The sequence below is a fragment of the Homalodisca vitripennis genome, chromosome 1, assembly GCF_021130785.1.
Source record: "Homalodisca vitripennis isolate AUS2020 chromosome 1, UT_GWSS_2.1, whole genome shotgun sequence".
Lineage (NCBI taxonomy): Eukaryota > Metazoa > Arthropoda > Insecta > Hemiptera > Cicadellidae > Homalodisca > Homalodisca vitripennis.
The window spans coordinates 244,823,929-244,837,730 of NC_060207.1; the positions used below are offsets into that span (position 1 = coordinate 244,823,929).

Consider the following 13,802-nt stretch of genomic DNA (forward strand, 5'->3'; position numbering starts at 1 on the left):
GTTTACTTTCCTCTAAACGTGTATCCACAAAATAGAAAAAAAATTGAAATGGTTCAAGAAATATAAATTTTTTAATATTGTATGTATCTGATTTTGAACAAATTTGACTTTCAGATGTTTTTATTAAGTATATATCGTTTTATATATTTTTTAAACTTACAGAAACTCCTGATTTTTATATCTTACTTGCTTAAAGCTTCAAATAGATGCGTTTGATTTTAGATCACCTTATCAAGGAAAGTGCTCCAGAAGATGTGAAAAGTACTGGGTTTACTGTTATGCATTGTTTAAATCATGACTGGGACATGGAGAAAACAATGCAAGAGATAGGATGGAATAGGAAATTTACTGAAGAATATTGGGACAACCTATCATCGTGTCAAGGACTTGTATGTGGGGGTAATTTGCACACGTGGTTAACGCAATTTCCCACACGTGGAATAGGCACAGGTACTTAATGAGCAAGTATATTTCCCGCATCTCTGGAGGACCCCAGTTGCGACAAGGTTCTGCCCTGAGTTGCCGAAATCCATCCTCTGTAAGCAGCCAAGATGTGTATATCCAATCTTCTTCTTCTAGCACTTCCTCTTTTCGCGATTATGTTCAGCTTACGAAGTTCCTCATCTAGGTTGAAAAGCTTCTTCTGTATCGCAGTATAATAAGGACTGCATTGGACAGGGCGTTGAACAATTACCAAAGCAGTCTCTGTCACAGCTAGATGCTGCGAAGTCTCGGTACAGTCTGAGATGCAGTAACCAGTAACCATGGTGACCAGTCAGCCAATCAACGGTGCGGAAACGGAACAAGTTGCACAATTCGCCGATTTACGAACGCACAGCGGCGGAACTAGATGGAAGAGGGGAAAGTAACTAGGGTAATCGCCTGGGTAGCCTTCGCTCATAAACAGCTGTATTCCTCCAACTGTCTTTGGCACACAGGAATACACTATGAACTTCAGCTTTGGGTGAACATAACCTTAGCTCATGTTTTGTGGGCGTGGATTGACCTAATCTTCTTAGAATATTTAAGTATTTAAGGTGCGAATGTTGAATTTAGCTCTAGTTCACCTTCCTCTCACGTGCAGCATCTGAAATATGATGGTTTGCAGACTTGACTCCTGAAATCTGAAGTCGTCTGAAAGGATAAAAAAACAGTCGGCGACAAAGAACGTAGAAGCTCAAAACGAAACCCCCGCATCGTTTCGACATTAGAGACACCCACACTAAAAAAATGCAATATAGATAGAGAGGTGTTGTCATTGTCTCATCAGGTGCACAACTGGAGCTAAACTCAACATTCTCATTGAATCAACCCTTCTTACCATTGCTCCTTGATGTGTAGAATACTCGGTTGCTTCACCTTTGCTTTGGGGTCGTCATTGTAGTGCACTCAATTTTGCAATATAAAGTTTTATGCATGTATAATAGTTTAATAATGTATTTCGTATACATTTTTTCTAGAATAAACTTATTAATTGATTCAGATATTTTGAACAAAATAATTTTTTATCGGAATGTCACATTGAATCGACTTAAAGGTTTTACAGTTTCCTCGTTTTCCTCGAGTAACGGTATTAATAATGAGCTCGAGACAGTTACAGAAAAATAAATATTCATGATGTGCACTCCCAGAGAAAGATACAATAGATGCTAATGAACGTAGAGTTCAACGACCTCCTCCTCAAGTCAGCTGTGATCGTGGTCCCATTACTCCATCTGGTACAAGACCCGTGTAACAGGTCTGTCTGTCTGTCCGTCTGTCGGCGGCCTGTCCAGTTATCCTTGACCCACTGGAGAATGGCAATGTAACATATGAGGTTACCAGGAATATTTTCGATTGCAGTAGATACCCACTCGCTTCTTACGCAGTTAGGAAGCCATTACTGTTTGATGAAGTGCTTTGCCTCTGTTTTCAGATGGAAGGTGAGGCGGCCGAAATGATAAGAGTTATTGCGAGGAAAATAATAATCTTGTGATCTGGTTTCATAGACCGATACACGGGTTAGAATAACGTTATAGATTTATGTAATTTATGTACCGTACTGGGGTTATATGTTGTGAAATTGGCCGGTGCTTTAATTTTACTAGGGCTAGTTAAAGAAAAATGCTATTTCTTTAAGAAAGTAATTCATAGTTTTCTATTTAAAAAAAATTTAGAGAAAATAATTTATTTTACAATATAATATTAAAAACTTGAAAATAAAAGACCCTTAAAAACAAAAGAGAACACATAATAATAAAGCTTTTCTTGTGATCACGAGCTTCACGCAGAAACATCCTTTTTTATAAAATAGTATTTAAAACTTTAAAAGATATTAATATAAAAAAATAGAACATATGAAAATAAAGCTCTTCTCACCGTCATGACGAGCTTTACGCAGAAACATACTTTTTTGTTATATAATATTTAAAACTAAAAAAAAAAAAAAAAAAAAACTCAAAAGATCGTAAATAAGAAATAGTATACAGTATATTGTAATGAAGTTTTCTCACGTTCAAGGAGCTTGGAAGCTCGTGAAAGCCCATGAATAATGAACATCATTGAATTAGTTAAATTCATATGTACAGTAAAAATATTATATTCTAGTTTTAAATTTGAGAGCTACAATTATTTCAGATGAAGTCAAAAATTTTGCAGGAATAGAAAGAACATTGTGAAGCAAGACATACCGAGGACATAAACACGGACATAAACCGAGATGAAATGCTTCATATGAGCAGCTATATCCAGTCTTCACAGCGTTATTATAGCAGTAATGAAGTCGCAATCGCGAGTGTCCTGTCGTAACCAAACATCTCACACGGCTGTTACACAAAGACATTAGTGCTGCAGTGCTACAGTGCAACAGTGCTACAGTGCGAGCAACAACCACGCTGTGTTCCAGAGCAATAGACATTTACCGAGCATTTACAATCTGACACACTAATGATTCGGGGGAACCAAAACAGCATTTCTGTGATACCCGTGTGTTAAATCCGCCTACCGGAATGAATGCATTCTTTACCAGTCTACTGATGACAGTGCAGCTAATTACACTGATAATATACTTCAATAGATTTATGGTAGACCTCATTGTCTTGTTGGTAACAGCTGACCTAATGTTAATGATAAGTAGTAGTGGATTCTGTTTCTCTTTATTACGGATCGTGATGATGAGGGTGAAGAATAACCTTTTCTATGTTGAAACAAGGAAATTCCTTTGAGGTTAAGAATGTATGGTTCTATAGAGTGATATCTTGTACTCAAATAGCTACAGTATCATTTTAAGGTGTAATAGAATATTTTCGTAAGGATAGCTGATAAAAATTTGCTTACATGTTATGTTCAATTAAATGTGTAAGCTTATACTCCATAGTATGTATTAACAAACACTGAAACGCGACGTTTCGAGACCTGTTATCTGTCTTCTTCTTCAGCTATAAAAACTGATATAATAAGTTAAGTAAGTAAATTAATGAATCAAAGTAGTCATGGCAATTGTACAAACAATTTTTAAAACAATTGTTCTAGATATTATAGATATGTTCTAGATATCATGGTTCCAGATATGTTCTAAGATATTAGCGAATCATCGCCCGGTTTTGCTTCATTTGCAATTTTACGCGAACTTTTGTCTTAGGTTCTTCTTTGTACTTTAAACAGAGAACATAAAAATATCAGTTCCCGAATAGCTGTGTTACACATGACAATAGGAAATCTTCTAAACATTGTTATAATTTTAATTTAATCATTAAAAATGTGAAAGTGCTACCATATATTTATGACATCTGTAATCGGTATATGTTACAAAATACCAAATAACGAGGGCAAATCCCGAAATGCTTTTAACTATTCAAATTCTCAATCGTCAATAACACAGTTTAAATAAAAGCTATTTAAAATGACAAGTACGAGTATACTTTAACTGGAAGAGTAATAGTATATTACTTACGATACGAGACCAGCTTATTTAAGCGAACAAGGTACAGGTAGTATCATGTCTACACTGGCAACCTATGCATTAACATGGACAGTGTGCTAACATATATGGATTGGCAGTGTACTAGCTTATTTAATCGACTACATCGGCTTATAATATTGTCGATTGATAATTTACCAGTGAACTACAGCTGTCTAATGAAGTTGTCTTTGATAAATTCAAAGAGTTTAAAATGTGATTATTTTTATAAATTTATACTAGGCTCGAAGTAACATAACAAATATTTATATGGTAAAAAAATAATAACCAACATTACTATGTAAACAGTAGTATATTTTATGAATTAATAAATGTAACCAATTTACCCCCCAAAGCAATATTTCAATAAAAATGCATCATGCCAAATTTCTAGTTTATAATTTCATGTTCAAGGTATCGTACAGACAAACAGAAAAGACATTTTGTGATCCCTTTCGTTATAGGTTTTTGTAATATTCAGCCAGTGTTAAAACTTCAGATGATAATATTTAACGATAATAAGAGTATTATAAAATATATTTTGTATTCTAAAATGTAATTTGGTGACTGAATTTATTGATGGCAGTGACATTCATATGGAAATTTATTTTTTAATATCGGGAACAAAACTAAGCGTTTCCAGTACGTAAAATCATTTCAACACTACGCGACGAAGGGCAGTTTGGTTCGGGTGATAGAAGAATTTGCAGTATTATAAAAATGTAGTCTAAGTATGTAAGTAAAAAAAAAACTTATTAAAAATGTCCTCTTTGTGTTTTTGGACTGATGGTGTCTGGTAAAACTAAAGCTGGTCTTGGATACCTAGGCAACCAATAGATCAAGCTGACTACAAGATATTAGCTAAAAGTGCAGGAAAACGACGGTAAACATTGCCAAGTTTAGTGTATTACGAGTGTGTAGTGAAGAAAATTCATTAATCATTCATAAATCTTCTTGAATCTGGGATGCCACGAACAAAATACGTAAAATTCTCCAGATTAACTCGAATTTTCCATTCATTTTTGTTAAACTAAAGTAATCTATCCTACAAGGAATAGCCCACGTCCAGTTTACTACTGTATTGCATAAAAAGAATTTTACTTAATACTACGGTTCGGAGCCTTCAAATCCCTTGCGTCAAAAATCTGAGACGTCGTCCTTGGGTGTTTTCCACTACGCTGACCTGCCATCTTAGATGTATCACAGATACACACCCGCACGACCGATCTGACAACGGCAATCAACTTCACTTGCCATAAGGATTTAGATACACTGATTAAATATTCTGTACCTCTTACGTCTTAGGCTGGGCTCTCATATGGTGCATATTGACCTCATGCCTCAGCCCAGATTACTAGTGGCCAGAGGCGTCAACCACAAATTTGAAAAAACCACAGAACATAGATATTAAGTTTTAGTTTTATTAGGCTTCTCGTTGTTTTCAAAATTTATAAACATACACTAAAATAAAAAAAAAACTCTTAATTTGTTAAACTCAATTGTTAGATGATACAATAATGGCTGGCCGATATGCAGGTCGTGTTTAAAAGAGTCTACACCACATAAAAAACCAAAAATGTGAAGAAATTTCATAAAAATAACAATTTTAGAAATATAAAAAGGAATTTACTGGCCCGACAAAATAATCACGGAAACACTCCAGTGCGGTCACTGCTATGAGTACGCGTCACCTGAACAAAGGTCTATTGTTTGTTTAATAAAAATGAAGAACAAGGCGTATTTTAGGCACTTCCACGATTGTTGTTTTTGGGCCATTCTCCAGTTGTACATTAGGAACCATGTCACCGATAAGCAATTTTTGAGCCATCCATGGGTTTCCAGGAGAGAATCTTTTCCTCGGATGCTCTCTTCAGGTTCCACGTATACGGGTCCACTTTAGGCGGTTACTGTGTTATTGTTAATGATTTAGTAGGTAAAAGATAATGGTATTGCTAACGGTAAACTTGAAGCCTGCGGTGTCAGAGGCATACATCTTAGTTGGTTTGCTTCTTATTTAAATAACAGGAAGCAGTGCGTGCGAGCAATCCACAAATATGGAAAAACTGTTTCAGACTTGAGTGAGGTCAGATCAGGTGTCCCACAAGGGTTGATATTTGGACCGTTGCTTTTTATTATATATTTCAATGTAATATTTCTCTTAACTTTGACCTCCATTTTTTCACATCTATTTCTATTGTTTTTTTTCAATAATAAAAGCCTATTTCTTAAGTATTCCCATCAGTATAATACAAGAAACAAAAACAGTTGCATAATTCCTAAACATAAATTTATACTCTTCCAAAAATCATTATTATATTTGGGCCCCAAAATATTTGATGTCTTGCTTGACATCATAAAGAACAGCCCTAACTGTTTAATCCTTGCTGGGACCCTTTCTTATGAATGGTGAATTTTACAAATTATCTGAATTTCGTCAAGAGATTGTAACAGTAGTTTAAGAAATAGTATTTATTATGCATTATTACTATGATCGAAAAATTGTAATATGTCTATGAAAAATAAAGTATTCTACTCTATTCTAATGTGGATCACCGGGATTGCAATTACATTTTTTTATCTCAGTGCAGTTAGAGTTCAGTGCAAAAATTCGATCTCAGTATCGTTCTTGAGTTTTCCAGGATCCTGATTTTCTATACTGGGATTATCAACAATAACCAAGAGACATTTTAGTGACTTAACACTTCTTCAATGACCATTTGAATTCACTTCAGGTGAATTCACCGTAGGTTTCCTGCACTTTTACGGTTTATACTGGGCAGAGAACCGGTCTTCTTTGCCCTCGTGCTAGTCTGAATTACGAATGACGAGCAATGACCCCGAGCACTGACTTTGTCGTACGAGCCACTCAAGTTCCATATACAAAGTTTTGCATAAATTCCATTAGTGGTAAATGTAGTCCACACATAACATATAGCAATGGCGAGAAGGGTTGATTCAATAAGAATGTTAAGTTCAGCTCCAGTTCACCTTCCACTTAGTGTTCTCTACATAGTTTCGACATCAGAGACACCTAGACTACAAACAAATGTAATCAAGATGAAGTGGTAGTCTCATTGTCTCATCAGGTACACAATTGAGTGCACTACGATGTTTCTGAGACGATCTCAAATCACGGTGAAGCAACCGAGTTTTCCATTCATAACGTATAGCAATGGTGAGAAGGGTTGATTCAATAAGAATGTTAAGTTCAGCTCCAGTTCACCTTCCACTTAGTGTTCTCTACATAGTTTCGACATCAGAGACACCTAGACTACAAACAAATGTAATCAAGATGAAGTGGTAGTCTCATTGTCTCATCAGGTACACAATTGAGTGCACTACGATGTTTCTGAGACGATCTCAAATCACGGTGAAGCAACCGAGTTTTCCATTCATAACGTATAGCAATGGTGAGAAGGGTTGATTCAATAAGAATGTTAAGTTCAGCTCCAGTTCACCTTCCACTTAGTGTTCTCTACATAGTTTCGACATCAGAGACACCTAGACTACAAACAAATGTAATCAAGATGAAGTGGTAGTCTCATTGTCTCATCAGGTACACAATTGAGTGCACTACGATGTTTCTGAGACGATCTCAAATCACGGTGGAACAACCGAGTTTTCCACACATAACGTATAGCAATGGTGAGAAGGGTTGATTCAATAAGAATGTTAAGTTTAGCTCTATTTCACCTTCCATGTAGTGCAACATCTGAAGTCTAAAGCTGTGACAGATGTCACATGCCTCTGATGTCGAAACGATGTAGAGAGTTTTGAGCTTCTTCGTCGCCGAATATTTTGGATCTCTTCTGATGAATGTCGATTCCAGATTCCAGGAGTCAATACATGCAATATACGTTGTCCAAAATCCTTTTCTGACAGAATATCACGAAATTGAAGTCATGCTCTGAAAAAATCCAGAATTATCCAGTCCACTATCAACAGGGACCAAAAGCACCAAAAGTAATTTAGCAAAGTTCAATATATTGTTAACAGGTGTTTTCCACTATAGCTACAGCAGTCTTGACTTAAGTTATTGAAGTTTTTATTAGTAAATACAAGTTGATGTATTTTAATGTAAGGATTTCATCAAGGATGCGGTGATTGAGACACAGCGTTGTTGACTGGTGTGGTTACAGTAATTGCAACCCAACTGAAGTTGATAATTACCCACAGGTGAAATTTGGTTTGGCATTTGGACCTGTAGGTCGCTCGCTATCGCGTCATCGATCTTCAGGTACTGAGCCAATACGGGAACCCAGCAGGGATCACTTCTGGCTGGTTTATACCTTCCCATCCTGAATATCCTGTCACTCCGGAAGCAGTGCTAAGGTTCTTATAAGACCTTATAATCTTATAAGTGCAATTTATAAGCTTATTGTCCTAACAGAAAAAAAGGAAAAATCCATTACGGGTGGATAGAATGTTTGATTGATGTTATATGTAGATAATATATAAGTATCTGAGTCAATGTGTACTAGAGTCAAGCCTGTAGCTCAATGACTAGAAACCACATCAAATTGAACTGTTCGTCAGTCCGTGAATTCTCCTGGTTATAGGAAAATTCATTATGGCACTCGAAGGGTCAGGTTAGATGTATGATAGTAATAAAGTTACACAGAAGATACATTCTTAAAACAGTTACACTAATAATAATATTAATAATAAAAAAACAAAAAAACTGTAGGCAAACTTAGTACAAGGTATGAGTACGCCAAAACATAAGTCGCGTAGCAGACTTCACTGTGGGTGCAAACTCACAAATTTATAGTCCGTTTCATTCTCGAGATGTCCTACGGAAGACTGAATGGAGAAAAATCATTAATACATTTTTACATTTCCTTCATCAGGCAAAAGAGGACTGTGTCAGTCTACTGAATTCTGGCTTGTAATAACGCTCAGCCAAATTCCATAGTTGAAAACGCATTCTTATAGAAGTCATTCTTGTCCACGTTTCACGTAAAACTTAAATCATCTTTCTCGATATATGTTGCTGCATGATGTATTCCCATTCTTGTCCACGTTTCACGTAAAACTTAAATCATCTTTCTCGATATATGTTGCTGCATGATGTATTCCCATTCTTGTCCACGTTTCACGTAAAACTTAAATCATCTTTCTCGATATATGTTGCTGCATGATGTATTCCCATTCTTGTCCACGTTTCACGTAAAACTTAAATCATCTTTCTCGATATATGTTGCTGCATGATGTATTCCCATTCTTGTCCACGTTTCACGTAAAACTTAAATCATCTTTCTCGATATATGTTGCTGCATGATGTATTCCCATTCTTGTCCACGTTTCACGTAAAACTTAAATCATCTTTCTCGATATATGTTGCTGCATGATGTATTCCCATTCTTGTCCACGTTTCACGTAAAACTTAAATCATCTTTCTCGATATATGTTGCTGCATGGTGTATTCCCATTCTTGTCCACGTTTCACTCTCGATATATGTTGCTGCATGATGTATTCCCATTTTTGTCCATTAAATTAGGTTACACAGCAGTTTACAAATAAAAACTGAGCGGGCTAAAATAAATGTTGTTACCAAGGTTTTAACATTTATTCTTTTTCTTTATTCTGTATGAATAAAAATAACATTTTAAAATCTCTAATGATTGGAATCGGTTTGTTTAAAAAATTTATTTATTCTGTTATTTTCTCGTTAATCCATAATTGTAACCCATAAGACCAATAAAAATATTCACTGCCGTTTCACCAAATCCCATGGAATGACATGCACCATCATCGAACTTTAACGCATAGATCGAGCTTCATGGGAAAATTTTAAAGTCTGTCGATCAGTTCGTTTTCGACATATAATGCGGATAGACAGAAACACAGACAGGCAGACATACAGAAAGAGAAAATTTTCAAAAGTGATAGGCTTCGCTAAAATCCAGGAGTTCGCTTCTGCCTGGTTTATATGTTCCAGTTAAAAGTACACTGAGTACAGCAAAAACCGATGTGATACTTATATCTGGGCAACCCTATAGATGTCCAGGAGCGGCACATCACTAACCGCAAATGTCGAGATGTGTGACTGCAAGGGCACATGGGTAGGTCTAGTTGGTGTGGCTACCTAAGTAATAAAGGCAGTTACTAGTATAGACATAAGGGCGTGCCTTCCCTGCCAGGAGAGACTATTACAGAACTAGCTACCTCCTCTCTTCCAAGAGGAAGTCTGAGATTAATTCCAAACCAAAATCCTTCCTCATGGATCGACAAGAAGCCGCCTCTACTCACAACCTTACCCATCCAGAATATTCTGTTGTTCCGAAAGCAGTGAAAAGGTTCTTCTAGGACTAAGTGCTACTTCTCAGTTTCTTTTCCTAAGATAAAAAAGAAAATAAGACTTTTAACTTGACTAGAGTAATACTCACTCTTTCATAGTACTAAAATCAGGCTATTGCAATTGTCCTCAAAGTAGAACTTACCAAACATATCTGCATCACTTCACCGTATATGACCTTCAAAGGCCGAACTACCCCTTCAGACGTTATGCTGTGCGATGTGCTATACAACGCGGCATGTAGAAACGATAACAGGCCTAAACACACTGAAACTTGTTGCAAAAATTGATTTTATAAATATATCGGCTTATTTAGTTGGCCAACTTGGTACACCATTTCGTTTCAATATGGCGGCCGTCCAAACTAAAAAATCACAACACCGTTTTGTATAAAGAGAGACAAAAAATTAAACGAGTTCTGGAATACTTATACAACTTCCAAAACATTTTGTAATTTACCAATTTTCTCTCGATTGCTTTTTGAGATATAGATTCACGTAAATCCTATGAGAATAAATTAATAATACAGTAATACAGTTGTCACAAAATTTACGTACAGAGCTGGAAAGGCTATGTTAAATTAAAGACTATGGTCTAAATATCATAACTTATATTTTGTTTATTTTACATGAAACTATGATCAAATAAGTACTTATTCAGGAGATAAATGTGTGTCCACTAATATTATATCACATAACAGGAAAGTAAATCGTAATTATTAATGTAACATCTATCATGCGGTTGATGTTAAATAGAACACGCAAACTAATTAAAGTGGTAAACCAAACATAGTTTTGTTTATTTGAATATAAATATTGTCGGTTAAACGCACTGTGTTAGAGTTTTCCTCCAATATTGGCTGCACATTCCAGGACAATGAGGAATGTCGGTATTTCCGAAAGCGAGTCCAAACTGCATTGTTTATATTTATTGAGTCTAAATATTTATGTTTACTGTAATTAATAAGTGAATAAAAAAACTATTGTAAGTTTTAAGAGTGATATTACTTGCAAAATTGTTTTGAAGTAACCGATAACCAGAATATTGAAATAGTACTTCCAGATAGTTCAAAATATTCATTTTCGTGAAAATGAAAGAGTTATAGTAATAGTATGTTGAAGATAACAAGTTTGTCGCTCTGTAAGAGAAGTTGGGTTGCCAAAATAAAACCGAGTGAGGAGGCTGTTTTTGTACGAAAAAATATTTAGATAAATAACAATGCTTTTTCCAACCATAAAACACACTCAATTTATAAAACAAGTCTTATTCAACAATAAGTTAAACTGTTTAACTATACCTAATGGTTGATTTACCCATCAACAACGTTCATAACATGGTTTCTCAGAATAAGTGAACAATTACTTTGAAAGGGACTAAAAATACCTTTTCTGTTTTACCTTCTCTGTATATAAAATATATTTCTCCCTCAGGTGAGATAAATTAACAATTGTCTCCCTGTTTAAAGGGAGGAAATAGCCACTTCAACTAATTGAAGAAAGGGTGTAAATTGCTTTAAAAGAAACAGATAATCCCTAGAAAGTAATTCCTGCGTTTTTATTGTTGGAAGTGCTTAATTGTCTGATTTTATTCATTCCTTAAAATAATACATAATTGCTATTTCTAAATGTTTAACATATTTGACGCTATTAAAACTTTAAATTCGAGACATGCTATGATATTACAGGTGGCCAAGAATGTTATATCAAGATTGTAACCACAATATAACGGTTAAGTTTATATTTGTTCGTAATTATACGAGAAAAATGTTTTAGCTAATTTAATGAAACTGTGTTTTGCGACGATGAGCGCCAAATTAAATAATACATGTTATCGCGTGACACAATATGTCCAGTAAGATCCAATAGCATTATGATGCATTCAATAGCATTTCAGTTACTTATCGATATAATGAAGTATTCTACAAACAAAACACCTACAGACAAAAAAGAAAATTTGGAACTGTGGACAACGTAAAGGTAGATTAAGAAAGTTATGTGATATTAATCCCCACAAACTTTATTTTCACGTGGTTAAGCATAACTGTGTTTTTAAATAATGCTTGTTAAAAATTCTACGTACGTCATAATTAGGGGACATAAAACTATTCATTGTAAGACCGAAACATATATTTGTTCACTACAAATCTGACTTTTCAAATCAAACATAAATAACCCCCAAAATATCCAAAATATCAAACAAATGCCTAAGGATGTAAAGCGAAAAACTAGATAATTAAATCAAGAGATATTTGATTATTTATGACATATTTGTATTTGAGACTTAAAAATACTGTATCAAAAATAAAATACGCTTTAAAAAATAGCAAAACAGTACAAAAGAGGTAAGATTATTTATAGGCTTGTACAAGTTAACCTATTTTGCTGTAGAACCAGAGTTATTACAGTATAAACAGAGAACAATAGACAAAGGACAACACTGTAAAGTCCAAGAACAATACTAGAACATTCATGTGGCTTGGTGCACGTTCATGGCAACAACAGAGCAAATATTGGCGGCAATGGATCAGTAACGGTCGCCAATAGTTGACATGATGCTGCTCACTCACTGTCAGGCTTCTGTACCCACACGATACTGTAGAGTACACGAACAATACTGGAACATTGCTGTGGCTAGCCGCACATTCACACAACAAGAGAACAAATATTGGCGGCAATGGATCAGTAACGGTCGCCAATAGTTGACATGATGCTGCTCACTCGCTGTCAGGCTTATGTACCCACACGATACTGTAGAGTACAAGATCAATACTGGAACATTGCTGTGGCTAGCCGCACATTCACACAACAAGAGAACAAATATTGGCGGCAATGGATCAGTAACGGTCGCCAATAGTTGACATGATGCTGCTCACTAGCTGTCAGGCTTATGTACCCACACGATACTGTAGAGTACAAGATCAATACTGGAACATTGATGTGGCTAGCCGCACATTCACACAACAAGAGAACAAATATTGGCGGCAGTGGATCAGTAACGGTCGCCAATAGTTGACATGATGCTGCTCACTCGCTGTCAGGCTTCTATACCCAGCTGATCATCGTTGTAATGTGTATCATGTTCGGTTAATTATTCATTCTCATACCGATGTTTTACGCTGAACACAATTTTGTAATGCAGGGTAATAGTTTAAAAATAGTCCACTTGTACAACTAATTTCTGGCCCTAAGTTCAAATTGAACTATCAGTAGTATCATTTTTTTGACTCCGTGTAAAATTCGCTATTACAACTTTCAATATGGATATCTTAATTTTATTCAAGTTTCGATTGAGGACATATTACTGTTCTGGATATCCGAGTATTACATATATGATTGTAGGACTGTAGGTCCACGCCTAGTTTTGACGAGGGTGGCTGACGTCACTTTTCTTCAGGGTAGGACAGTTAGTCCACGCCGACACCCGTGGACTAACTGTCCTACTTTTCAAAACTGACCTGGCCGTGCTTTAGTTTTTATACCTGCGCTCATTCTTCATTGTGATAAGTGATGATTCCACTACACTCGCACAGCGTAGACTTCTAAGGCAGTACATATTAACAACAGTTT

At 35.6% G+C, this 13,802-nt stretch overlaps 1 protein-coding gene across 2 annotated transcripts in view; it reads right to left on the bottom strand.

The window, feature by feature from the left end:
• The window catches only part of LOC124356420, a 44,267-nt gene that overhangs the window by 23,995 nt on the left and 6,470 nt on the right, over positions 1 to 13,802 (bottom strand). The window lies entirely within an intron of this gene.